Below are 26,361 nucleotides of genomic sequence, written 5' to 3'. Positions count from 1 at the left end.
TACATATATACATATATACACTCACCTAAAGGATTATTAGGAACACCTGTTAAATTTCTCATTAATGCAATTATCTAATCAACCAATCACATGGCAGTTGCTTCAATGCATTTAGGGGTGTGGTCCTGGTCAAGACAATCTCCTGAACTCCAAACTGAATGTCAGAATGGGAAAGAAAGGTGATTTAAGCAATTTTGAGCGTGGCATGGTTGTTGGTCCGGTCTGAGTATTTCACAATCTGCTCAGTTACTGGGATTTTCATGCACAACCATTTCTAGGGTTTACAAAGAATGATGTGAAAAGGGAAAAACATTCAGTATGCGGCAGTCCTGTGGGCGAAAATGCCTTGATGATGCTAGAGGTCAGAGGATAATGGGCAGACTGATTCAAGCTGATAGAAGAGCAACTTTGACTGAAATAACCACTCGTTACAACCGAGGTAAGCAGCAAAGCATTTGTGAAGCCACGACACGCGCAACCTTGAGGCGGATGGGCTACAACAGCAGAAGACCCCACCGGATACCACTCATCTCCGCTACAAATAGGAAAAAGAGGCTACAATTTGCACGAGCTCACCAAAATTGGACAGTTGAAGACTGGAAGAATGTTGCCTGGTCTGATGAGTCTCGATTTCTGTTGAGACATTCAGATGGTAAAGTCAGAATTTGGAGTAAACAGAATGAGAACATGGATCCATCATGCCTTGTTACCACTGTGCAGGCTGGTGGTGGTGGTGTAATGGTGTGGGGGATGTTTTCTTGGCCCTTTAGTGCCAATTGGGCATCGTTTAAATGCCACGGCCTACCTGAGCATTGTTTCTGACTATGTCCAACCCTTTATGACCACCATGTACCCATCCTCTGATGGCTACTTCCAGCAGGATAATGCAGCATGTCACAAAGCTTGAATCATTTCAAATTGGTTTCTTGAACATGACAATGAGTTCACTGTACTGAAATGGCCCCCACAGTCACCAGATCTCAACCCAATAGAGCATCTTTGGGTTGTGGTGGAACAGGAGCTTCGTGCCCTGGATGTGCATCCCACAAATCTCCATCAACTGCAAGATGCTATCCTATCAATATGGGCCAACATTTCTAAAGAATGCTTTCAGCACCTTGTTGAATAAATGCCACGTAGAATTAAGGCAGTTCTGTAGGCGAAAGGGGGTCAAACACAGTATTAGTATGGTGTTCCTAATAATCCTTTAGGTGAGTGTATATTGGGGAATTAACATTCCTTTTATGATGGCTGTAACACTATCCTGACAACAAAAACTATCCAGTGTCCAAATAGGGTGGTATCCAACAAACATTCTAAAAAAGGCATGTACATCATAAGACCAAGTCATGCTCTGTTTAACTTTCTGCTTTTACTTAAAGCACTCTCGAACAAATCACTCCACTGCATGACATTCCACAGGGAGGTTTTTAATGTATACTATAACATTTCCTTGTATACTATGACATTTCCTTGTATACTATGACATTTCCTTGTATACTATGACATTTCCTTGTATACTATGACATGGTGTCAACCATAAGGGTGGAACATTTTAAAACAACACTTGAAATTCAGACACAAACCGCTACATTCTTTTTTCCTGCTGATGAAAGCAATCCACTATGATGAAACAAATACCTTTAAACGTAGGCGAGGTGGAATCATATATACACATGATAAGAACGTCCGCTAAATGCCAAAAATGGCAAATGTGTCTGTATTACGTTGAGATAAAATACAATGTCCTCATACTTATTTTATAACTCAGCTTTTCTTTGTAAGCAGTTTAAATGCATGATTTTATGTATTACTTATTTGCACTGCTTAAGTCATTCTAACATTGAACCGCTTTCACCTTGTGAATAAAACATGAATTTAAAAAGGTCAACGAGGAAGAATTAGTGTGGACATCCTCAATGCTTACTTCATCAATGTATTTTAAAATACTTAAGGGATGTTTTTCAAAGCCAAAGTATGTGTTTAAAATTTTGGGACAGTATATGGGAGTGATGGAACTCTAACAGCGCTGTTATTTTAGTTGGTAAAACACATACAGCTCTGGAAAGAATTAAGAGACCACTGCACCTTTTTCTATCCTTTCCAAAAAAGTCAAAAAGGAAGGTTTTGATTGAGGAACAGAAGGGTTAAAATTAAGAAACTACTGCAAATTGAACGCTTCTGTTCCTCACTCAAAACTTTCTTTTTCAACTTTTTTGGAAAGGAAAGAAAAAGGTGCAGTGGTCTCTTCATTTTTTCCGGAGCTGTATGTGTTAAATGACCAGAAATAACAGATGACAGTCTGTACTTTTGCCACATATTCATCTTTTAATCAGATTTTGCCTAAAATGGCAATTTTTATACACAACTGTCCCAATAATTATAGAGGGAACTGTACATTCCCAAAGCATATGATACATCACACTCTGTCTCATTTCAAATATCCTTTGGTGCAACATGTACTGTTAATTTAACACATACTCTTGCATATACAGCACTGCAGTTCTGGCAGCAGATTTGGATTAGCTCATGTTTCTCCCCATAACTGACTCATTTTCTATTGGAAAAAAAAAGATATAGATTTTTTTGCTTCAACAAAACCAGCTGCTCAAACAAAGGAAAATAATAGAACTTGCTTGTGTTTCTATTTACATAACTTGGTTATCTAAAGCAGCCCAAATAACCTCTCACCCACTAAAGCAAGATCTAAAAGAAAGGACTTTTTTACTCAAATCCAATCATCACAAATTGTAACACATCCAGATGGAAAAGGAGCATTGTTCAAATGCAGGGTATTTGGGAGTTGGGGCATATCAGGGAAGCCAAACTAAAACGCTTTAAGTGAAGATATAAGATTTCTCAGAAGATCAATTTCTCTGGCTATGGACATGGAGGCCTTTTTATTCCAATAGCTGTGCAAAACCAATAAAAAAAACATGTCGATAATATTGAAGGATTTCTTGACAGACACTTCGCTTCTATGAAACTCGACAAAGGAAAGTGTGACCCTCCAGTTGTTGAACCTTTGGAAAGTGCACTGCGATGACCCCACTATGTTAACATGCTGTTTGGATGAATGGAGCCCAGGGGCAGTGGGGTGCCCATATACGCTGTCATGTTGCAGCCCGGCACAAGCCAGTGTTTTGGAAGTACACTCATGGAAAGCAGTGGGTCATGGGCTGCCAGGCAGGCCAGCTACAACTCTGAGGTCCGCTACTAGGCCTCAAGGTTTGGGACTGCCAATGCCGGCTCTACTGATGTGAGTGCCAAGAAGACTAGCCTCTTTCCATCCCTTCACAAGAGGAAAAACATTGCAGTCTTGCTGGCTAGCAATGTGCAAACACAAACACACTCATAATGAGCACACATGCAAGTATTAGCACAGACATAGTGGACTGTACACAAAAGAAAGTGTGTGTCTATTGCACATGGAGCCAAAGTATTTCAGCAGAGCTGTAATCTCTAACACAAGTTAACCCGCACACAAAGACATAGCCAACTTGGCAAACTCACCTCATACCTGATACTTCAAGAGTAGACGGCCAAAAAACTGAAGCAAGATGGTCTGTTCAGATAGCCTGTGCCAATTCTTGGCATGTTCTCTGTGCTTTATGAAAACTGGGTCTCTCTTTTGACTGATTTGTATTCAAGCCAGGCAGTTGGAATCCAAACTGCAAACAATAAACCTCCTGTGTAGAACAAGAAAGGGAACCAGGCAAGCCTAGTTCAGCCGGCCTGCGATTAGAAGAGAAGAATGGTGTTGCCGTCACTGGATTCGAATCAGGGTCTCCTATGTGTCTTTAACTACACCACTAAGCTTGACATGTACTGTGTCGGTATACTTCTCCATTGTTAAACCAATTAGTTGAAACACGGCGGGTTTGTTTATTAGCCAGTAACAAGCCTACTAGTATCTACTTGTTACTTGAAATAGTCATAAGAATTTAGCAATTGCTTGTGAGACTGAAGATGAACTATGCACTGTCAAAGCTATTTCATTTCATGGCATAACAATGTTGGTTTTTCTTTCATTTGTGAATGACATTGATACAATAACTATCAATATAGGTGACTTTTTTGTCAAATGAAAAGACGAGATAATTGTGGAAACCCTTTTACTGCGCAAAAGGTATATTCCCCCAAAACCATGCACGGAATGCGTACCACCTCAGTTTTAGTTTGAGGTCCCTATATAAAAAAAACAGTGTAGAGATGATAGTTGGCGCAAAATCTGTCAGCACTGTTGTTAGGAGCTAACATTGGGAGTGTGTCTACATAGTGCCCTGGCTAGTTAGACATAACTTTTTAGGTTTTCCATAAAAATAAAAAAAATGCAGCCCTTCTGTGGTCGGTTGGATGCCTGTGATATTTTGATTTATAAGGGCAGGATCAAGATTGTCAATTCACTCAACATGCTCACCAGGAAATACTTTAGTCTTAGGTATAGTTAACTTTTTAGCTAGCTTTCAAAAAGATAATTGTTAGCAAATAACCATAGCCTAATAACTAGTTTAAAACAGTCAATTTGCCTCCATGATAATCAATATCAGAAAATGTTTTGCCAAAGTATCCACAGAAAGGGGAGCAACAAGCAGCTGCAGCATCATCAAACCACAGAGGCCACAGCCATGGCCACCAGTGATTATGTGGCGAAGCTCCAGATAGCTATGCTTTCACTCTTCCCACACTTCTACAGCCGTCGCTGGGATAATGGCCTCACAGCTCCCTCAACAACCAACTGTTCCTGATAATCGGAACAGAGGAGCCAGCCCAGGTACCCCATAGGGTTAGCCTTTAATCCTGTCCCAGCCTTAGGTTTTCTGTCCAAAAAATCTAATAGGTTAATTGGACAGGTTTTCTGTCCAGTTAATCAAATAGCAACTGGTTCAAAGCACTGCTATTGCTTAATTGATTATGTACCGAGTTTGAATTGGATTCACAGAAGTGTATTGTGCCACATCACCACTTGCTGTAGCCATATGAGTTGCATGACTTTCCATTTCTGAAGCAGTCCTATGGGCCAATGTATTTAAGATAACTGTTAAGGGCTGCATCTAAGATATAGAATAGTGAATAATAAATGATACATTGCATGTGCATCACAGTATGTGCTGTTTTGTTTGAATGCGTAAAAGGCACAGTTGAACAAACTCATACAATGCAATGGAAAGGCATAGACATATCTACATGTCTTGTCTATGCCAAGAGGGAACATGATGCATGCTTTACAGGTTTCTCTTCAACGGTCCATTGGTGTTAAGGAGGGACTGGTGGTTGCACATACAGTACAACCCTGTTTCCCAAAATTTGGGACGCTGCGTAAAATCTTTTGTTTACTTGTCATTCTTCTACATAAACTTTTATTTTGTATAATTGTTTGTATGAACACATGCTACTTTCAGCATTTAGTTAAACTATTTGGGTAAGACAGCGGTGCCAGCTGCATTAATGTTGCTTTTAATAGATGAACACCATGTCTATCTTGCAGCGTATATTGCCAATAATGTTCTTTTAGTTTGTTCGCTGTCCGTAGTGTATAGCTGAGATAGAGCTATACATATAATGTATATACATATAACTTGTCACACCAAAATCATTTAATGGTCTCAGCATTTCAACTTAGTTTCTTCTGGTAGGTTGACAATAATTTAATTTGCCCCCAGAATCACTGTACAATCACCCCGCAATCACCCCACAATCCTGCAGCTGGGCCTGAACCTTCATCGTAAAGAGTGAGACACAAGGCGGCACACACTCAGGGCTTGTTTACATTACGCTGCATTTTCCGAGACACATCAAAGAACACTTGGGTCGCTAAATTATTTTGTTATGAAAGCTTGCATATATTAATAGCTCGAGATGATACCTTCCGAGGTATCAAGTTTCTGTGCAAAGCACACACATATCACTCGATTTTCACACGATTGGCGGACACAATCCTGCATGGTACGTCTCGAACATGCCAGCTTAAATTCAAACGCTGAGGAAATGATTATGCAAACATAGATAAGTCTATCTGGCTTTTTATTCTCCCTCTCGTAATGTAAACAAGCCCTTAGACACAGGCTGTGCCTCCCAGCAGAGCAAATCAATTTTCTTTTCAATCTGCCACAATAACTGGGCCGCTGTTTATTGACCTTTTGCATGGGCTTTCATCAGACCATAATTTCTTTGCTCCAGGTAAAGAAATATAATCCAGGTACCTGGCTGTAAACTCGACACTTTCCAGTTTGATCGAGCTGCACGTTTAACTCCCCCATTTACACCAGGGTACGCAAGGGACGTGAGGCTGCGAGCACCTAAGGGACCGTGTGTGTCAGTACTGCCAGCTGTCATTCCTCTCAGAGTTGATAGAATCATCACGGGCGACAATGAAATATCACATCACTATCATTAGTGGAAGAACAAATCAATTAACTGAAATAATGGAGCCGAAAGCCTCCATACACCAGGGAGACAGTGTTTGTGAATGCAGTGCCCAGTGTTTAAGTGTTCTCATGAGTGAACTCATGTTCCTTGGATTGCCATAGGAACACAGAAAAACAACACACGTAATGAATTAATAATACTGTATGTTGAAAGGCCACCTCTTATTTTTCGCTTTTTAACAACCCAGAACTTGTACTTTGTTGTACTGGCTTGAAACCCATTATTTTCTTAGTAGTACCCACAAGTTACCACACCTGAATCAGCCAATCACAGTTGGGGATTTCCTGTACCCACCCATGCATCTCACTGAACACTGCTGCTGCCTTAGTAATTAGACTGTTCCTCAAGCTCCTGTTCATGCCTTGTGTTTAGAACTTGCATATAACTGTAACTCTCATATACATTATCATTGTTTCTTTAGTTGGGCATTGCTAAGGCAGATTAGTTGTTTGCCACGTCGAGAGTATTTCGCTTTTCCATGTGCATTGTGCCATTTCCAGCCTGCTAGCGTAGGTGTTTATGCTGTGTACCACCTGCCACTTTGAGGATCATAAATTGTTTATATTGTCTGTTTTCACTAATAGTCACATTAATGGAGATGTAGAACGTTAATGTAGCATATTATCATGTACTGTGTGTAACCATAATGGAGCACCGTGCAGAATCCTGCTTGGAACATTTACAAGACTGAATTTAAACAATAGCAGGACTTTTCTCCTGCTAAACCACCCTTGCTAATCAAGGGTGGTTTAGGATGGGACGGATAATACTGCGACTGTCTAAAGCAAGTATGAGGAGATTACAAGTCAGGGCAAACTGATAGACGGACTAGTGAGAAACTTAAAATAGGGAATATCTTAGGCACTCAATATTGCCAAGTTAAGAAAAATTTACTTAAAACAATAATTCTACCAGTTTGCAGATATTGTACATTACAGTCCATTACAGTCATGTTTCAGTTACCAGTAATTGTGCCATATAGTATATTCATTTATTTTCATTAGTAATCAGTCACGGAGCATTATAGTGTATAGATTGATCTGTTTCTACGCTAAGCCAGTACAATTCATAGAAAATGCTAAGCTAATTTACCTTACATACAGTAAGCCATATGTATTTAACTGTGTATGCTATTATCTAATTGTCTCAATCCCAACACCCTTAATGCTTATTACTGTACTGTTGCTCCATTTATTTACAAAATCACATTCACATCCATTTAACACTCTCTTGGTATACTGTGAGCCATCCTTACATAAGAGTGTGGTGTATTGAAGTCAAAACCCCAATAAATGTGATGTAATTATATCTGACTTGTTCTTGCTAAACAGACCTGTGGTGATTGAATGTTATTCACTGGCACATATACTGTAACTTTCTACTAGTGCCTGTTCCAAACAGTCCTCTTGGATCAAGCCTGTAGTTGTTTTTTCTTTTTATTTCCATTATTGTCACTTTCTCTGTTATTAGAGGCCGATCTGCTCAGTTGATTTTGACTCTGTCCATCTTTCTTTGGGACATTGGATTGGGCGACAGTTGGTGATGTTGCTCTTCACAGCAGAAACCTGCCCAGACTGCTTGAAAACCAGTGATAGTTCGAGTCCGGTTCGACTGATGAGCAAAAAAAAGCAAGCTGCGGCATATCTGCCAAAAAGAGCTGGAGTGCTACTTACCTCCAACCGCCAGTGCTGCTGCGACTGAATATATTCACAGGGAATAGAGTAGGAGAACAAAACATTAGAGGGACTGATAAAATTGTCTCTCTCCTTGTGCTCCCTCACCCAGAGATTAACTATGAGCCTTCTTAGACTACATCAACTGACATGAACACAATTTAATTTAAATAACATTAACATAATATGTAATTAACATTTTTGATTCACACTAGCAACAATAAACTCTTTCTGCGACATTAAGCAAAACAGATACAGGCAAAAGGCTTTCGTCAGACCATTGACCTGGAAGGAGTATACAGTCACTGACAATGTTGTTTACCTGGTGACTAACATGGTACTCTCTGTCGAAGGGCTAGTGACAGGAGATTTGTTTTGGTACCAGTGTGAGATGTTTTCAGTTGCTTCCCGATAAAAAACATTCTGATTCTGTTTATGGAGTTGGAAGGACTTACAGAACCAGACCTCCTATGTAAACACTCATTCTACTCCAATGCACATTGAGAGAGATGTTGTCTTTAGAATTCAGTCGCCGCAGGGAATATTGGTTGGAAAAGTGTCCCATGTTACCTCGGAAGGAATTTATACTATTAAAAAGTATCTCTGACACAAATCTGGCATCAAGTCTTGTTCATCAAAATAAAACTACTTTAGTGTAAAAACAATGTGTTTTCTGCTGCTCACTCATTGCTGGTTCCCCCTTCCCCACCATCTTCATTTTGTCATTTCACTAGTCAGTCTGGTCGCAATGTAACATGTCCTCAACACAGGAATTTCATAAGGGTCAATGCTCTATGCCAAACTCATGTCCAGGGTGTTGACTAAGCAGTTTGTGGATGCTGTCAGAGAGCTACACTGTCCTGTGAGGAAGGTTTAAATGTGAAAACCCTGATTCCACTTTAATTAAGACTGAGACACAAATGTAGGAGCAATACAACTGAATTGTGTGTGGGTTTCACAACAACGTATAGGGTAATCTTACTGAGATACTGTGAAGAACTGACAAATCCCAGTCATAGCCAGAGAGGGTTAAAGCATAAGTTGAATGAATTACTAATTGAAGTTACAATACAGCGTGGTCCAATATATATTAACTACGTTTTACACACAATATGGTTACTAAGAACTACCAAATGTGTTTACAAAAAAATATTAAACTACCCACAGTGCACTATTGATAACATCATGAAGAATGATCACATCTGACTGTAAATGAGAAATGGGCTTACCTGTTAAATAAATCAATGAAAAGTGAACCCACTGACCAAAGCTTAGCCATGTGTGCCCTCCGTCACCACTAGAGTACTGGAACACAGGGCGGTTGAGAAGTATTTGGAGAATGTTGTTTTGCTCTGTACGTGAGCACACTGGATTTGAAATTAAACAGTTACTTCCAGTTTAAAGTGCTGTCAGCTTTAATTTGTACATCCATAAACCTTGAACTATATGCAGTGGATTCCCTCTCCCAGGGTTCATGTTCAGTTGGTTAAATCAATGAAATTGAATTGGATTATATAGGCCTACATGAGAAATAATTAGGACCTAGAACCGAACCATCCATAATCGACATTGGACATCTAATTAGAGTTAGATGTCCAATGTTTCTGTTGTCACACAGATACTGTGTTTAAGAGTATGTCATGTTTGTTAGACTCCTAGGATTACTGTACCTGCGCCATGACTGCATGGGTAAAATCACTGGGAAGCCAAGTAAAATGTAAAAGAATCCACATTAGAATATAATCCATTATTCATTGCCTATACATATGTGAATGTATGCCCAAAACTAAAGGACAACATTCACACATAAGGGTTTATTGAGGTAATCATAAAAGCTGGAAAGTTGGACAAAAAATAAAGAACTGCCTCCACTATTCCAGCACCATTTTAACATAAACCATCATTGTTATGACATACAGCAGCGACAACTAAACACAGCAACCAAAAAAACCAAGTTCATCCGATCAACGTACCACCATTAACTTCATACTACAATGTGGAATGAAGATAGATCAAAACTGGCTTGCCTTAGAGAATTCTTTGGTAACACTTTATAATATTGATGCATTGCATCTTAATACATGTTGGTTATGACCGCTACGTAATTAGTGTCATAACCCACAAACTTACTACACGATCCAAATCAATCAACGTAACTTTATTTCAACTTTACTCCAGAATGTTTGTATTGTCACCGCCTGGCGAGCTCTCAAGACTCTGCCTAGGCGGAAATCTGCTCACCGCCAAGTCTCTATTGGAAATGAATGAGCCGCCACATCCACCACCTGCTGTCTGAAACCACCTAAAGCAAAACAACAAGCCAGAAAGCGTCCTGTTCTGAACGTCTTTAATCATTTGTAAATTATGCCTAGTAACTATTAATTGTTCAATATCATATTGGTTAGAGACAGGAACTTGCGTGCTCAAATTCTTTGATCGGAATCCCCAGTGTTAAGGCAAGAAGGCGACCTAGCTGTTAGTCATGGCCTACTCATGTCCAACTGATGTAGTTTTTTTTAACATTATCCACTCAAAGTCTATGGTAATGTTTTGAAAAACACAATCATTTTATCCCATCAAATCCTCAGAAAGTCTTTGATGAATAATAATATTAAACATAGCAGGACACGGTAAGAAAACCGTGTGACTCCACAGTTAGAGTAGCTTTCATTGTAACTTTTGCACTTCTACTGTACCGCTAAAGTTGAGATGTTTTTTGGTACTTACTGCAGATTTCCTATGTGCAACTTTCAAGGTTAGAAGTCCTGGCTTGCAGATGTCATGTAATTACCTTTTTGCCTTTATAACACACAGCAATAATATTGCAATTCCATATAGACAATCTCACAGCAGCTATGAAATAAAATCATGTTCCAAAAATGAACAGAAAGTCACGGCTTAACGGATCCCAGATGTTCTTGTTTGATGGTGTGAAATGGAGAGCTAAAACCCACAAATGGGACCCTTGCTTGGGTTCCCTGGATTATCAAGGTGTTGTAGGATTAGGTGCAGGCCCGTGTTTACTGCATCGTCCCCCTCTGACAAAGCTTGGATCGATTTCTCAACACATGGCTAGAATGTGAGACATCACCAATATGGCATTGCAATATCTTACCAATGCTTGTCTGTTCTTGAGTTATTAACTCACGGTAATTATCCAAAACATATGTCTACTGGCTGCTAGGTATCTAGACTTGGCCCATGAATAGCTGCTGTTCAAGCCCTCCCCTGGCTCAACACAGACACTTCTACTTTTTATTGGTCCAGTTTTTTGAGGATGCTTGGCTTCACTGAATACACACCACTGCCTGCTGAATCCTTGGTCACTATGGCCCTGGACACCATTGACCTAGGCCCATTCGAAACAGACCCATATCATGAGACTACAGGGCTAATAATGAGCTGAGTGAAATCAGCTTGACCAGATGCTTTAATGGAAACCAGTGAAGATAGCGCACAAGCTGCCCTATTTAACGGAAGCTTAGAGGGGCATACTAAGTAAAGGATCTGGGAGCCTAATCCTATTGAGCAATATTGATGTGTTGTAGCATGTTTTTGTAAGAAAATGCCTATTCTGTAAAGTGTGCTTTCACAATAAATCAATTCTCCCTGAACGATTTCTGAACATTATTCCAAGGTTCAAGCCTTGAAAGTGCCACTACTGTAGCTGACGAGTAGCTGGAAACCCACATGAGTAATGCGAGAGGGGAGCTATTGTCAGCAGGGATTTCCCTAGTGTCATCACGCTCTATAGATGCCCTCTTGGCGGCTTAGGCCAAGCTAATTGAGGACAACTGGTGAGTGAATGTGTCCTAAAAACGCTGACCCGTATGAGTTCCTGGTTTGAAGAACAGCGCAGGGGGAAAAGCAAAAAGTCTTGACACAGATGTCTAGCAGCCAGACTTGCTGCATTCTTCAATTCTCCTGAATTTGTTGGAAGTCATTGCGATGAGAGGACTAGATAATATTGGATGTGACAAAAATGGGGAACGGAAAAAAGGGGGGAAATATCTGAACATGGAAAGTAAGGTGTAACTCTACATTGGGACATTTACATGTGTATGCTCCTGCAAATCGATATGTTACATGTGGTTATGTTAATTCCAGCCACCTATTAAGGCCCCAAACAGCAAAAATAAAACAGCCCCTTTACAAGTCGGTCTGCTGCCTCGGCATGCTGGCTCCTCTTTCTGCCATTGTAATAAAATTACAGCAGGCCTCCCTGCATCTGATTGATGAAAGTGCCATGTCTGCGATCGCCTCTTTTACATAAAGGAGAGGCTCTCCAGCGGACCGTAATTCATCATCTGACAGGCGGATGGCTCCATTCGTCTTAATACACGCCAGGCCTTAATGCAAGAGCCCAGGTTGTGCTGCCTTGCCGTAACCTCCTGCCCACGTTGAGGAAGGGCTGGCAGGGCTATCAAAGATGTTTAACCTTGTTGTTATTTAGTGCCTCTCACACTCTCTTAAGACAGCTAGCCCTTAACAGAATGCATTTTAATGGGCCCTGTATACGAAGGGAGATAACAGAAGACTAACAAGAAATGATGACTCAGATGCTGTGCTTCCACAAGGTCCTACAGCAGTCCCTCCTAGGTATAGAAAGGCATGACATTCAACGGATCTTGATGTAACATTCATCACGCAAGACCACCCAGACTGCAAGGAACATTCCGCTAACCTCTCCCAATACTTGGGTCCACAGTACCCAGCACCTGCCAATAACTCTGCCAGTTTGAACCACAGCTGCAATGTACTCAGAAATGTCACCCTCACCAAACATTTCAGTTGAATCCTGATCCAAATGTGGCTGTCTCCTTAAAACATTTTAATCCAGTCAATTGCTATGCCATGCCCACATACAAGTTTCTTCTCTGTAATGAGTCTGGATTTGAACACCTCCCAGAAGACTATACAAAAACGACTGAACCGTGTAATGGATCCCAGAAAAAACAATGGTTTCCATTTAAATGGTCCCATTGGTTAAGCTGATTGGTTAAGCCAACGCCTGAGCACAAGTAAGAAAAGCAATACAAAAAGAAAATCTTTATTGTCTTTGATACTGTGATTGGTTAGAGGAGATATTTTTTGTACAACTCTCATTTTGATGTCACCTAAACGACTGCATGGTAGGAGTCTGATGCTGAAATATGTAGCAATGTTTCAATCACCAGGCAAGATCAAAAATACTTAACGGCAATTGTGGAAGAAGACAGGTTTAAAAGTTTGAACGTTGTGTCCCTGCCAACGATTTCGTCCCCACCAACAAAGCGTAAAGAAAAGAGGAATGTATTCTAACCATAACCAAATTGACGGCAGCCATGTATATGTTCCCACAGCCTTGTATTGCCTTAGCCCTGAGTATTAAGTTCAACCAAGTGTTTCGATCATTGACAATATTTGGTTAAATCAGTTTTTTTATATTCACTCTATTTTTCTAACGCTGAAAGTAAACTAGCAGCCTCATGCAGCTGGCCAACCTACACGTGAAAGAGTGAAAGAGACCAAGACCACGCATGCAGCGCTTAATGCACCTTGAAAAAACATGGTCATTAGAAAATACATTACATTGTGTGACTTTCTTGGGACACGCACAGTGACCAGAAATGGGCCGCTGCAAGTGAGCAAATCCATTTATTTTCTTTCTGTCTTCTTGGCAAGTCAGTAGTGGTAATTGGCATGCATGCCCTGGCAGCACACTAGACGAGCCAGGTCTTGAGTTTGGGCGAGGAGCACAGCAGCTTTGATGCCCACGTCGTTTGTTTAAAGCTATGATTCAGCTACAGGCAGGGTGTGTGGGACACACCCGAGTCAATCCATCACTGGAAATCTATTTCTTTGGGAGAAAACAACTTCACGGCTCCCTCTCCATGCAACCACCAGCAACCAGTTACCACTCCTTGCCACTCCTTCAGAGTGAACAGCAGGTATGAGACAAAGCTAAAGAGAGCTGGGAGGTGGTTAGCAAGACACTTTCCCTGCAGCCAGTCAAGCAGCTGTAAGAGGAAAGCATTCCCTGTGATGAAGGGATGCGAATGAGGGGGAGGATTTCAGGGCGATCAAATTTTCTCATTAACCTTGTCCAAGCCCAGGGAGAGTGGGAGGATAAGGTAGACGGGGGTTTAATGAAGACACCTGCTGTGAGTCTCTGTCACCCGACCGCGGTGGTCTATGAGCAAGCCTGGCAGGTAGATAAGCTTAATAAATGATCAGTGGAAGCCGTCCACAGAGACCAAAGTTTATAGATACAAAAAACAATTGTTTGAGGATCTTATAATGGATGGCAAAATCTCCTAACCTCAGAAAATCTTCAAACATAGAGAAACTTCATATGACCAAGGGGAAAAGGATTACATTTGAGGTAATGTACATATAGTTAAGCGATGGGATATTTTCCGAAAGACCCCTGCATTTTGCAGGTGTAACAGGAGACTGACGAACAAACGTCTCTGTGCATGAGTGCTCAGGTCAGCATTCACAATGAATGGTGGAAGTGGTGTTTGCCATTTCAGGATCATCCCTGCCTTGGTGCTGTTGCTCCACTGTCCTTCTGAGAGCCATCCTACTTTCAGCCTAGTCTCTGTGTGACATCTTTCACAGAAATGATGTCCCCTCCCTCCCCGCCAATCTCATTTTGCCATTCTATTGTTCAATGCTGAGAGATGGAGCCTAGCAATTCTGTCATCTGTAGCTCAATACCTACCTGCATCACTGATAAGAAGACAGAGGCTCAGGTGCTGGTGGAGGTACAATACAGTATGCATTCATGGGGGATTCCTATTTGTTACATATAACATAAGCCAGGGATTTTTTATTCAAGCCTACAGGACAGAGAATATGGCTTTTTGTACCATTTCAGTGGCCCAGTTTCCAAACCCTGCGTTAGAGCATCACATTTTCCAATTAGTTTAACCACTGGTCATCTTATTGTGGATATAATTATATATCTGTCAAGCCCCGTCAAAGTTGGATGGGATCCTTTGATTGACAACAATTTTCATCATTCCACATATTCTGAAATGAATTATGGTCTAGCCTTTTTCAGCCTCTCCAGTGTGGCTTTGGCTATATATATGGGGTCACTGTACTACTGGATGATCTTCTCCCATGTCCTAGGTCTCTTGCAGGTTTTCTTCTAGGATTTCTCAGAAATGTCCTGTACTGTATCTATTTTGCCCTCTATCCTCATAAGCTTTCCAGGCCCTGAATAGTATGCATAGTGCATAGTTATAAGGCTAAACATCTTTATCTCAGACTCATCTGACCATAGCTTCTTACACTTGGTCTCAGAGTCTCACTCATGCTGTAAGGTCATTCTCCAGTTTTGGCACTAGACTATGTCATGGTCTAGTGCCAAAACTAGACCAGATCGCAATCACCTGAATATTGCTCTGTGTTCCCTATTTAGTTCAGGTATGTGTCTCATTTCAGCTGTATGGTATTGTTTGTAATAAGTGCAACTATACTAAGACCGTGTTTTCCTTGTCATAGAGAATCTGAAAATCTTCCAAGTATCCTGACCTGTGCCTACCTTTTCTGACCGTTGTTTTCAGGACAATCCATTTGGTACTTCTGCTCCTGTCCTGTCTATTCGGTTCCTGTGAACATCTGCTTGCCATATGATTACGTGCCAGCCTACATCTTCATTTTTTTTAGACCTACTGCGCTCTGTATGTAATGGACTCTTTTGAGAGCCACTACATACATTACATAATTTGTTCAGACTATTAATAAAAATATGTATTTTCTATTAAAGCTATTGGATTCCTTTTCTCACATCCCCTTTAAAAAGTCCTTAGCTGAACCTTGCTAAAAACAAGAGCCGCTAGGTGCCCAGATTCAGATAGCTCAGCGTTACTCTGTGGGGGCTCAGACATGTCAGGCTGTTCAGAACACTGTCACCATAGTTACCGCTGCTTGACGCTCCTAGCAAATAGACTGACCACAATGGGGTAAATGGAAAGGTACTGCCAAAACACGCTAAGGGAAAAAGCCAGGGCCACCAGAATCGCCCTTCCTAATGTCATTCAGGGAATGTCAGTTAATGTTAGTACTTTCAGTAAGCTGCCTGATTACTCCTTTAAGGAAAATTGACATAACTGCAGGGGGAAGACTTGCAGGCCTGGTGCCTCTATCGGTTGACACAACGCGGAATGTTAATTAACCCTCGAAAAACAAGACTGCTCTCTCTTAAATGTCACATCCTCGTGAGGAGAGTGAGAATGGCGGTGAGGTAGACTTCTGTGAACTGATTGATGCCAGTGTTTATTTACCTTTCCCTTGGCAATTCATGTTCCCCATCCACGCCTCTCCCTGTGTGTGCTTTCAGCTTTCTCTCTCTGTCTCTCACTCCCTCTGCCTTTTTGTTCCACTGTTTACTCTGTGATGTATGTCTTAATTTCAAACAATATTGATCCTGCCCCCAAAAAATGGGAACTGTAAGGAAAATAAGAATGGACAACATCAACGCTTTTCCAAAACCTTCCCCTGCTGATGTACTGTATTACACACTCACCTAAAGGATTATTAGGAACACCATACTAATACTGTGTTTGACCCTCTTTCGCCTTCAGAACTGCCTTAATTCTACGTGGCATTGATTCAACAAGGTGCTGAAAGATTTCTTTAGAAATGTTGGCCCATATTGATAGGATAGCATCTTGCAGTTGATGGAGATTTGTGGGATGCACATCCAGGGCACGAAGCTCCCGTTCCACCACATCCCAAAGATGCTCTATTGGGTTGAGATCTGGTGACTGTGGGGGCCATTTCAGTACAGTGAACTCATTGTCATGTTCAAGAAACCAATTTGAAATGATTTGAGCTTTGTGACATGGTGCATTATCCTGCTGGAAGTAGCCATCAGAGGATGGGTACATGGTGGTCATAAAGGGATGGACATGGTCAGAAACAATGCTCAGGTAGGCTGTGGCATTAAAACGATGCCCAATTGGCACTAAGGGGCCTAAAGTGTGCCAAGAAAACATCCCCCACACCATTACACCACCACCACCAGCCTGCACAGTGGTAACAAGGCATGATGGATCCATGTTCTGTTTACGCCAAATTCTGACTCTACCATCTGAATGTCTCAACAGAAATTGAGACTCATCGGACCAGGCAACATTCTTCCAGTCTTCAACTGTCCAAAAATTGGTGAGCTTGTGCAAATTGTAGCCTCTTTTTCCTATTTGTAGTGGAGATGAGTGGTACCCGGTGGGGTCTTCTGCTGTTGTAGCCCATCTGCCTCAAGGTTGCGCGTGTTGTGGCTTCACAAATGCTTTGCTGCATACCACGGTTGTAACGAGTGGTTATTTCAGTCAAAGTTGCTCTTCTATCAGCTTGAATCAGTCGGCCCATTCTCCTCTGACCTCTAACATCAACAAGGCATTTTCGCCCACAGGACTGCCGCATACTGGATGTTTTTCCCTTTTCACACCATTCTTTGTAAACCCTAGGAATGGTTGTGCGTGAAAATCCCAGTAACTGAGCAGATCGTGAAATACTCAGACCGGCCCATCTGGCACCAACAACCATGCCACGCTCAAAATTGCTTAAATCACCTTTCTTTCCCATTCTGACATTCAGTTTGGAGTTCAGGAGATTGTCTTGACCAGGACCACACCCCTAAATGCATTGAAGCAACTGCCATGTGATTGATTGATTGATTGATTGATTAGATAATTGTATTAATGAGAAATTGAACAGGTGTTCCTAATAATCCTTTAGGTGAGTGTATTTTTACCAAAAACATGTCCTTTAGCACTGAATATATAAAAGAGGAGGTTTTCAAATGGTACACTGCTGAAAGGGCCTAAAACAGAAACATGGACCTGGGCAGGAGGAGAGAAGAAACAAATATCAGTGTTTGAAACGAGAGGCGACCCTTGGAGAATGCGGCCAGGGATGGCCTTTGAAAGGGCGGGCCTCATTACAAGGCTGGTTTAATACTGTCTGAGGTGCAGAGATAAAGGATCATCGTTAATAGAGAGGGAACACTCACTGCTGAAATGCAGAGACAAAACTAACCAAACTCATGTCTTGGAGGACACCTTACAAAATATCACATTGTCCATGCAAATGGGCTAGTTGCTTTTATGTCCTGGCCTTGTCCTTGAGAGTGCATTGTAATGGCTTAATAAGTGATTCAGTACCCAAAGGGTAGCTTGGTTTTACCATTGTATAACTAAAACAAATACACAAAATAAAAATAGCCCGTAACAAAAAGAGTATTCTGGACTCATAGCGAAGATTATAGAGGTATTCAGCTAACAGAATGGGTAATGTCTGGGTGTGGAAACCAGTTTTTGGAAATTCATCCCAGAGTTGAGATTCCAGATTTTATTTACAACCCTTTCATTTAGAAGTGTAAAAATGCATAATACTGTACATGAGTATTTGCAATGAGTTCTGAAACATTCTGCCCTACCACACGTCAGCAATTCTCAAACATTCACACACACCCCGAAAAATACTTTCACATTCTCAACTAAATGCCACAGGGAGAATCTAAAAAGAGAGGCAATGAGTTTTACGAGGAAGAAAAAAAAACTGTCCAAGCTCTGGGGAGTTGAATGGTTTACACGCTTGCTGCCAGCTCGCATTTCGTCTTTGTGTCACGGTTTGTTTGGAGAGCATCATGGGCATGCTAAAAAGAGAAGGCCCTATCCAAAAGCCTCTTCAATGGCTGCAGTGTAGCTAAACGTCACTCACCATCTTTCAGCCACCGGAAAGGGAGAAAGGGAAAAGCAAGAATGGCAGAGAAGAGTGGTAGGAAGAGAGGACAAGAGTGAGTGAGACTCATGCATCCAAATCCATGACTCCTGTGGTGCCTATAATCTGAGAAGAGACAGTAGAGTTTGGGTTTCAAAGCTGGGCGATGTCAGGGGGATTGATAGAGCAGAAGTCCTTATAGAAGTCGTCTAATGTCCGCAATTTTGTTGTTGTATGCAGTCGCTAAGGTTGCTAAGTGTTGTTGCTGAGGCCTGGTTTTGGTTTCTTCAGTTCAATTCAGTCTACATTTACATCAGTCTACATTTCACTTCCACCGGCAGTAAGGAGCGTGGGAACCTTGTTTTAAATGTTCGGTGGGCAGAATGACCCAGAATTATCGACCGATGCTTGAACCACGCATCTGCATGCCTGCCATGGCCGGCTGCCAGACCGGTGTCTATTGAGAAGCACAACCTTTTGACCTGACAAGCTGCTCTCATCTATCGCTCCACGCAGATGGATCCCAAAGGTGCCAAAAAACTATTTTTGCAAGAGTGCTTCAGTATATGACAGCTCAAATCACCATTAATGTGTTTCTATTTATTCATATTTTCATGGTGCTTGGACCATTCTCTTGGAGGTTGCGGAATAACTTTCAATTGAATAGGCTTAAATTCATCTTACATTACTTTGCCCTAGCTGGTATAAGAGCTGTGAGCAAGATCTAATGACTGTTGCAAAGTTCTCCCTATTTCAGATACATATCAATCTGCTTTCGTTAGCATTCAACTGGATTCAATTATTTCAGCTGGCCCTGTACAAGCAGTGCCTGTAGGTGTTTGGCTTGCTCAAGAAACAGGCGCTTATGTTGAACATCCAATCAAACATCAAGTGCTTTAAGTAACAGCCCCTGTGAATGACAAGACAATGAAGATCCTCTTCTCTCAACTGACAGGTGATTTCAATATGAAAACATGATGTCAAATGGTGATTAAATCCCAATTACAGGGCATGCCAATGAAAAGTAAATTAGCGCTTCAGAGACTGGGAACGGGCAGCATCTAAGGTGAGTATTTAGGGAGAAGAAATAGGAAACAAGACAGAATTAAAGAGACAGGGGCTGGAGGGATGAGTGGGAGAGAAACCAAGACAGATACACATACTGAGGGAAGCAGGAGAGAGCAGCAATGAATGACAGCCAGAAAACACTAGCTCTTGACTTCCGGAGTCAGACTGCAAGCCCAATTTACAGTGGAAAAGGATTTCTGTCAGTTCCCTCAGACACCATCCATAAATTATTCCCAGTTTGCATTAGGAGGCATTCAATTAAGAGCCCAATACATTGGTGGACTAACAAGGCCTTTTTCTGACGAGGCCTCCAAAAAACAAAGCCCCTTTTTTGAAATGACTCCATTATACAGCTTTCCTCCCAGCCAAGATCCATCTGATTGATCCAGCATGACTTATTTATGCATCCGTAATGACTGTTAAACATGAAAAGAAAGGGTAAGGAGAGGGGAGGGAGCGGGTGAAGAAGCTCAAGCACGATGTCGCTGCTGGCCTTTTGATCACTATTCTAAAGCCCGCAGGGGAGCAGTGTTTGCGGTGTTAAAATACAGTAGTGGTGACACGTGGTTGCAGGAGTGACGCTGTCATGGGAGAGGTTCAACAGCATATGTGGCACAAATCAACTGCCACATAGAACCCCTTTCATGACAAAACAGCCTGGAGTCCCTCAACGGCAAAATAATAAATATGCTGCAGGACCCGTTGCATGAATTATTGAAATAGGGCTGAATTTAGAGATACATATAAGGCTCTCGTGCTAAGGAGGTTTGTAAGAGGGTAATGAGGGGTTAGGGTGAGAGCGAATCGTTTCACGGGGCTGCCAATCTGGGGCGGACATACTTCAAGTGGATATCTTTTGAAGTGTTTGGCTGCATTTTAAACCGTTCATAGAGTCAACCAATAGGAAAGCCTAAAAACAAGACAAATAGAAAAGACTGAGAAAGCAAGAGACAGGTCTTAAAAAACCTAGCATTTCCTTATACATTTGACCAAATCCAAGACGGCACGAACACACACACACATAGAAATTGCATGCTCCCTTGCTCTAATCTTAACCCTAAACCTAACCCTAAACTTAACCTCAATAAAGTAACATTTATGCCTAAACTTTACCTAGATGTAATACCTAACCTTAACCCTAAACTTAACCAACAACGCCTGGACTTTAAAGAAACCCCAATTCTAACTCTAAAATGAATTGTAAGTTTCACCCTAAACCTAAACCCTGAGCCGGAAATTGACTTTTGCCTCATGGGGACCGGCAAAAATAAATCTGGTTTTATTATACTCATGGGGACATTTGGTCCCCATGAGTATAGTTAGACCTAAAACACACACACACACACACATGGTCCAAACAAGGTCATCAGCTGACTCAAACACACGCAAGCACACACAAAACAACTTATGTCTCAGGGAAAACAACCACAGGGTGAAATGGTTATTATCAGAATTTTTTCACCAATATTTGAGTACTGAAAAAGGTCTGGGAATTCAGCCGAGTGTGATCTGAAGAAAAACAACAAGATATCAATTAGGTTCACTGACAGTGCAAGGGCCAGACAGCCTGCATTTCACACTGTATTCTGGCCAATACCGCAAAGGGCCATTGTGTCAGGGATTCAGTTGGCCAGCTAAAGCTGTCTTTTGGCCTATAAGGAGAAAGGAGAAAGCTGGTAACATGATTGGCTGCTGACCAAGTAATGTGTAAGAAAAAACTAAAGTATCAAGGTGCAATATCAATAATGGCATCCCTTCATGCTCATACCCACAGAGTACAGAGCAAAGTCAGACACTGCCCCCCAGGACAGAGTGTCCCCCGCCCCAGTTTCTTAATCCATATATTTCTCTGTTGATAACCTCCCCAAGCTTATTGTCCAGACTTCTGCGCAATTATTCTGTCTCCACAGTCTCCACTGGACGTGAAGTACCCTACACAAGTTTGCACACCAAAAAATAATGGTGTGTTCTGTGGGCTGTCAATGGTCTGTCTATGTAGTTGAATGGCAAATAATGACTACGGAGGAAGTAAAATGAAAATGTAAATTAGAGCTTGACAAAATCATAAATTAAGTTGAAAGGCTGCCATGTGGAAATCATTTGTTTGAGTTGTGAACGCCGTAAAATGTGAACTTACCCCAAAATTTTGAAGAATGACAGAGAGAGAACTGACACCCATTCTCTGCAGCATCAATCTGACCGAAGATGTAATGGCCGCCTCACAATAGCAGCAGATAGTTGTCGGAAAAGCAGCAAGCTATTCCTTCATAAGTCCTGTAATGTTATGAATGTAGTCTTATGGTTGTACTTATCTTCATAAGCCCAATTATTTAACTGTTATTGTTGCCCATGTTCAGTGGGTGGAGTTTAGACTGAAGTTAGACAGAAGTGTTAGCCTGCTACATAGAGGTAGATTGCTTTTTATGAACTTACTGCTTAGGTTGAAGGCTCCCCAAATAGTCAAAAAGCAACTGCAGTGAGAAACAACTCATGACTTGTTGTAAACGAGAAGTCACCCATGATTGCAACACCATGCATTTGAATTACAATTATGTCAACAAATCATGTCCTAGCTTGTCCATATATCAAATGACAATCCCTCTATTTAGACAAGGCTCCCCATAAAATCGACATGTGTGAATCTTGGCACACTAAGAATTAGCCATAATAGTTTTTTGCCTATATAATAAACATACACCATTGGAATTATATAAACAGTGGAATCATGCAAGACATGAACTAGATAATGCTTAACAAGTTTTGAATGTTAATTATTTTACTCAATATGTGGCAAAATGACACTTAATATTTTTTGCAATGGTTGTCTTTTGAAAATACTACTTTTGTCACTCATACTGATTGTGGCTAACTTCACACATGCAAAGTTGAAGCCAACTGCAATGCAATCCCTGTCATAATAATATCCCAGCAGCCTACAGTAGCAAATTAGCTAGCCACCATTCTTCCAGAGTGGGGTGGAGAAAGCTGGTTGTGGTTTTCAAGGTTTTGACAGGTGGGTGTGTTCTTAAAACGACAAAGACACCCACATTAAACCACACCTCCAAGACAAATGTTGGTTGGGAAAGTAATGGATTCTGCATTTCAACTGTAAATGGGCAAAACAAGGCTGCGTTAGGCGTGTGCAGTCACTTTTTAACATGTTTGGGCAATTATATAATATGTGAGCACTTTCTTTATATGCAACTGAAAAGACTTGTCTGCCAGCCGTGCCCAAATATGTTAAGTACAGGACAGGTTTGGTTATGAGTAAGAGCTTGGGGACACCGTGTCCAAATAATGAATATGTTCAAGTTATTCATTGGTCCTGGTTCAGAACAATTCTATATAAGTTCTAATTCTATAAGAATTATAACAAAAGCAGTAATAATAATAATAGTTTTTGTTATTTTTGGCCACTACAAACAGCTGTACCAAATAGTCTTTAGCTGGCAAAAGGTTTGATATATTCGACTGAATCACCACTAAAATGTTCCATGCATCTGAAGAGTGAAATCCTCAGACGTAGTGTAATAACATAGAAGAGCTCTCCGTACTACTCAATGGACAGTGCCTGTGCTCTCTGTAGGTGGCTACATGTAAATATCCAGTTTCAGCTGAGTTTGAAAGTATGAGGCAATATATAGGTAGCACGGACATCACCAGACCCCGGCTTTTTCATCCCATACATGTTTCGGTCGGCGCCAAATGTTTTCTGGTGTTAATATTTGCTGAACTTTAATTTCTTTATACGGTGCAGACTGTGCCAGTTTGTCACACGTTACCATAATGGACAAGAGCTGTGTTTGAATGGTGCTGGCTAGTCTTACAAAATGATTTCATTGAACTAATAGAATTTAAATGAGTTTATGGTACAGTAGGCAATACATGTCTGGTAAATTACAATTCTGACACGCAGGTTTGTGTGTGTGTTTGTATAGGTGGCAGATTGAAAATGAATTACCCTCAATGGGATGTCCACCCTACACACTTCTGTGTTCTTGTTTTATTGTAGTTCTGGGATCCTTTGGGTTCTCCTAGATGGTGGTGGGTGTATTCAACAATTTACAATTTACATGCCAATTAGTGATTTACTAGTTTTTCTGTAGCACACAACTTGAGCCACTAAACAGTTACCCCAGGAGACCAGACCTCATCCTCAAACCAATGATTCAAGCTGTTTATATTACCAAACAGAAAATGGAATCGGCTTAATTAGGCATTAGTCAAGGCAATACCAGCAGAAAGCTGCATAAGCATATCATCTTAATAAGAGCCCTAGCTTAGCTTGATTCTCCTAAATGTGGGTGACTGCATACACAAGACAACACAGTCGATTTTCTTTCAGTTTTCATTACCATAAAAACACAAATTAAATATTCACTTTGCATGACACCTGTACCATGTGAGACTTAGAATTTATTTTCAGTGTCTCAAAACACAACCTCAGTGGTTCAGAATGTGCCTTAAATAGTTTAGATTTTTCTTTTTTACAATTTGTATTTGTCTCCCTATGAAGTGAAACCTAGAAATCTCTAGACCTTGGCCCAGTAGTCAGGTTGGGGCTATCGCTAAAATGATTCAGCAGAGACCACATTCTCTGCAAATGTCGGCTGAAGCCTAGGAAACCTCTCATGAAGGAAACTTTTGAAACGAGTGTCAACTCTCGGCCAGGGCCTTCCAACATGCTCTGAACATTACCATTTGAAAAGGAATAGATGAACACACCAGGACAGCAAGAAAAGGACACAGAATATGAGAGAGAAAGACAGAGAAAAGAGATAGAGGGAGAGGGTGAGGGTGAAAGGAGCCTGACTCGTTGAACTTGGCATATGGAAGAGTCTGTGTCAACAGAGTGTTATTCTTCCCGCTCACTTTTGGGAACCCTGGAGAATACAGGCCCAGTCCAATCTGACATTTTCAACTGAACTGTGTCTTGTGTGCCTTTTAAAGTTCAGGTTTTAAGCTTCCCTCAATTGCTAACGTGTTCCGAATTCAAACCCAGTTCACCAAGCCATTGTATCCAGGTTTGGTGGGAAGCGAACTGAGATGGAGGTAAGAAGAGCCCGCAGCAGGCAAGTGTTATCGATTTCCCTGCCTCTTCACCCTCTCTAAGTTACTGTGAAGGGTGAGACGACCAGAGGAGGGAACTCAGAGTTGAACTCACCTTATGTGTTGATGTCATCATTTAGCTGTTGTCTTTTTTCAGAGAACAAGTTAATCACCTCCATCCCAGGGCAGGAGCTCACACTCGGGTCATGGAGACACTTTCTTTCTATCCGCCGTTGTTTGCCCTTTACTTTTCAGCAAATTTAGAGCCCCACACTTTCACCACCAGGACCAGGAAGCCACACATCCACACTGATCATCTAGCACAGGTATCTCATGGTACACTGAAGCACCAGCAGTGGCGACAAGGCCATATATTCTACAGAATGACTTGGGCTAATTGTTTTGCTGGTATGAGGTCAAAAAATACGCAGTATTTTTTTCTTTACTGCCCATATTCTAGTTCTTATCTCTTCTGGTGTAGTTCTGAGTACCATCTGCAAAAAGAAAAAGAATGTGACGCTTCTCTCATGCACTACATAAATGCCATTACTCAAGCCATGGGAATCACACAAGACAGATTTCTCTGACAAAAAACTGGCAATAATTAAAGGGAATGACCTAACCTTGGGGAATGTGTCACCCTGTCTACCTGCCAAGGCCAACTCATGACAGCTTGATCCAAGGGGAAAACAATCCCATGTTCTTCATCCTCATGTGCTGAAGGAGGCCAGGAGTGAAAGACTGAACAACACCTCCGCAAAAGTGTGCTTGACAGGGCAATCTGAGAGTAATGGAATTGAAGTTCTCCACTTTGAGCACAGAATGCAGAATCACCATGGAAACCCAGATGGTGGCTTGGCAGTTTTGAGGTTTCTGCAATTCGAAACACTTTTGTTTGGAGCATCTTAGGTATGGTGCCATTTTGAAAGTAATTTTCTTGCGAATAAAAAAAAACTGCTTAGGTACCATCACGCACACTCTGATCTACCTTAATTTTTTTAAAGGCAAGGTAATCATGGCAGCCTCACAATGAGAGAAAGCCTTAGCGGAGGGTGATAAAGGCTGCAAGATTGTCAGTAATGACGGGTCCACAGGAAGCATAACTTCCCAGAGCTGCTTGTTTCAGCAGTAATTACGGAGAGTGAATGGTACACTGTGGCTGGCTCTAAAGAGCTTACAAAGCCTTTTGGTTGTGATGCCAACTAGCTACAGGAGGTAAGTCAATCGGATGAGTAAAAAGGACTATAAAGACAAACAAAATGTCTAAAACAGACATAAAAACGGGGAAGGGTGAGGGAGGATGTAAAGGGAGGGGAGCAGGTGAAAAGATGTTCAGAAGGCTATGAATAGGGAATAGATTGAAGAGCACACATAACACTACACCAATCACAGCCATTTTGAAAAATCTGGAGAGTAGACATAAGAC

General features: G+C 41.3%; 1 protein-coding gene across 5 annotated transcripts in view; it reads right to left on the bottom strand.

Moving 5' to 3' along the window:
• sema6e (sema domain, transmembrane domain (TM), and cytoplasmic domain, (semaphorin) 6E) overlaps window positions 1-26,361 on the bottom strand; it is a 145,392-nt gene that overhangs the window by 83,542 nt on the left and 35,489 nt on the right. Inside the window, exon 1 of one of the 5 annotated variants that reach the window (XM_010904162.3) lies at window positions 22,024-22,172. The exons of the other annotated variants lie outside the window; for them this stretch is intronic. The gene's annotated coding sequence lies outside the window, so the exon portion shown is untranslated. Of the gene's footprint in view, window positions 1-22,023; window positions 22,173-26,361 lie in introns of those variants that run through there. 5 annotated transcript variants of the gene reach the window in all.

This window comes from Esox lucius, chromosome 20 (assembly GCF_011004845.1).
Source record: "Esox lucius isolate fEsoLuc1 chromosome 20, fEsoLuc1.pri, whole genome shotgun sequence".
Lineage (NCBI taxonomy): Eukaryota > Metazoa > Chordata > Actinopteri > Esociformes > Esocidae > Esox > Esox lucius.
Note: the sequence above shows the minus strand (reverse complement) of the source record. Positions and strands in the feature narration are given on the sequence as shown.